The following is a 2,633-nucleotide window of genomic DNA, read 5'->3' on the forward strand; positions in this document are numbered from 1 at the left end:
GTTAATGTTCTTTCATATTTTGGTCCCAAAATTAGAGGCAATCTGAGCTCTGCTGTAACTCTTTTCAGAACAGAACTTTAAACAAATAATCCAAGCAGATAAAAGTCTGAAAGTCACAGACCAACACAGCTTTAGTATGCAAAATACAGGATAATTTTATTTATAGACTAATTTTTATTATGGTGGAAATATTTTAAAATTAAACTGTAGGTCAGAGAGCAATGGTTTCTGGAAGCCTTTGCTTGTCTTGCTCTTGGTCTCAGGTGATAATAGATATCTCTTTGCTTTCTCTGCTCTCCGACAGCAAGGTGATCACTCTGTCCTGACATCCTCAGGATCTTCCTCCAGGCTGGAGTGCAAGAGCTACAGTTTGGTCATTGATATCGCTAAAAGGGGCCGCCCTTTGTCTGCCTCCCCATCCTGGTTTGTGGTGAGCAATGAGAAGAGCTGCTGCTGTGCAAAGGAGGAATTCCACATCTCCGTTTCCTTCAGGTGACTGGGCAGGTCTGGGTTGAAAACTATTATAAAACCCACGAGAGTCCTTCATCATAGCTGGCCAGCAAGTTTCAAACCTTGGATCTCCCTCCACAGTCCCACAATTCAACTTCACACCCTGAACGTTTGTTGCTACCATTTACATTTGAACTTTCAAATTCTAGGATCCTTACCCCTTGAGTTGGGCTGAGTTCCAACACCCACAGTTTCTCTCACGCATCTGAGAGAAAGTTAGCCAAAAACCTTTTTTCCCCCCACGCTCACTGGGGTTCACCAGCAGCACTTTTGCTTTGAACATTTCACTCCAGCAGCAGGGGAAGGTGGACCCGGGCGTTTTCTCCATCGCTGTCCGGGAGCAGAGCCTCCCCTCGCTCCCTTACCACCATCCCCCCCCCCCCCCACCGGGTCCAGCTCACCATCGTCCGCACCCTTTGTTTCACAAGCTAAGCTGTGTCCCAGGCCAGACCTTTTCCAATTAACCATAGAGATTCTTTGATCCATGCTTGGCTGAGCTGTTGCAGTAGCTGGTTCTCTCTTTCAGGAAACAGGGAGAGATGTCTTTTGCAGGCATATGTGGGAGACCATCTCTCTTGCTTGAGATAATACACTATCCTTGACCTCCCCCCCCCAAAGTTCCATTCCAAATGACCCCGAGGCTGCTGGGCACAATTTCTCCTTTTCTGTGGGAAAATAAAACCGAGTTCGTGTGCTCATCCAGAAGTCTTTTCAGCACACACTGGCACAAAGCAGGGGAACAGAATAATGATCATCCTTAACCTGACTAAGCCTCGCCGAACTAGGCTAAGCTAATGCCCACATTATGCTAACCCTAAAATTATTCCTCAAAACATGCACATTTTAACTTTGAGAAGGTTTTCTGCTCTGCCATGGTGACAGCTAACTATTGATCTCAAAGACTAAACCAGTATTTTTTGGGGGGAGTCTGCCATGTACAGTCAGTGCAAGCTTATAAAAACATAAGAACATGCCACGCTGGGTCAGACCAAGGTCCACTGAGCCCAGCATCCTGTCTCTGTCGGTGGCCACTGGCCAGTCCAGGTCGCAAGTACCTGGCATGGAGTAGATCTAATGCCTGTTACTCGCTCCCAGGGATAGCAATGGCTTTCTTTAGTCTTCCTGGCTAATAATCTGTTATGGACTTTTCCTCCAGGAACGCATCCAAACCTCTTTTAAACCCCGCTATGCTCGTCACCTTGATCACGTCCTCTGGCAACAGATTCCACAGTTTCAGATTTTCGCCAAGGGAAAAAGCACTAGTTTCTACAATCTTTTTTTAATCAGCTGGCTGTTAGTTTCATGGAAAGTCCCCTTATTTGAAAGCGTAAATAAGTATCCTTTATTTACCCGCTCCACCCCACTCATGATTTTTATAAACTTATGACCCCTCTCAGCCGTGTCTTTTCCAAGCTGAAGAGCCCTAGCCTGTGTAACCTCTCATCATAAGAAAGTTGCTCCATCCACTTTATTATTTTTGTCACCCTCCTCCCTACCTTTTCTGATTCCATTCAGTCTCTCTCGAGATGGGAAAACCAGAACTGCACACATTAACCCAAGAAGTGGTCGTACCACGGCTCGATACAGGCTACTGCTGAAAATCATCCCTTTACTCACGATCCTACTGCGCCAAAACATGCTGCTTGTTTATTCTGTCCTGCATTTCAACATTGTATGAGATAATCTACAATTGCACATTGCTTTACAAGGCAGTACAGAGAAATCTAACTAAACATGGTCCATTTAGTTGGATCCTCCACTGGATGACCAACTTCTGGCACAGAATGGGTAAAAATGAGACAATCAGGTCTGCCCTGTGTGGCTGGCTCCGACTATCAGCTTATGACTATGGTTCACTGGTTAAAATCCTTTTTGGCATTATCAGTTCCTGCACAAAGCAAATGGAGTGTGAAGTGCAGGATGTGTTCTTTTCTGAGCTGGTGTCTTCAGCCAATAAAATAAATATAAGTAATTTCTTTTAAGCTCATTGTTATTTTATTCTGTTAATTGTGGTTTTATATGAATTGATTATGAGTGTTTTATGTTGAAACCTGCTCTGGACAAATATCAGAGGTAGCATAATATAAGCTTTTATTTTTTAATAAATACATTTCTAATCCAAT

The 2,633-nt window shown here is 44.1% G+C and overlaps 1 pseudogene; it reads right to left on the reverse strand.

Moving 5' to 3' along the window:
• Positions 1-259: 259 nt before the first annotated feature.
• Positions 260-793, reverse strand: LOC115074589 (annotated as a pseudogene).
• Between the last annotated feature and the right edge of the window lie 1,840 nt (positions 794-2,633).

This window comes from Rhinatrema bivittatum, chromosome 12, assembly GCF_901001135.1.
Source record: "Rhinatrema bivittatum chromosome 12, aRhiBiv1.1, whole genome shotgun sequence".
In the NCBI taxonomy this organism is placed as follows: domain Eukaryota; kingdom Metazoa; phylum Chordata; class Amphibia; order Gymnophiona; family Rhinatrematidae; genus Rhinatrema; species Rhinatrema bivittatum.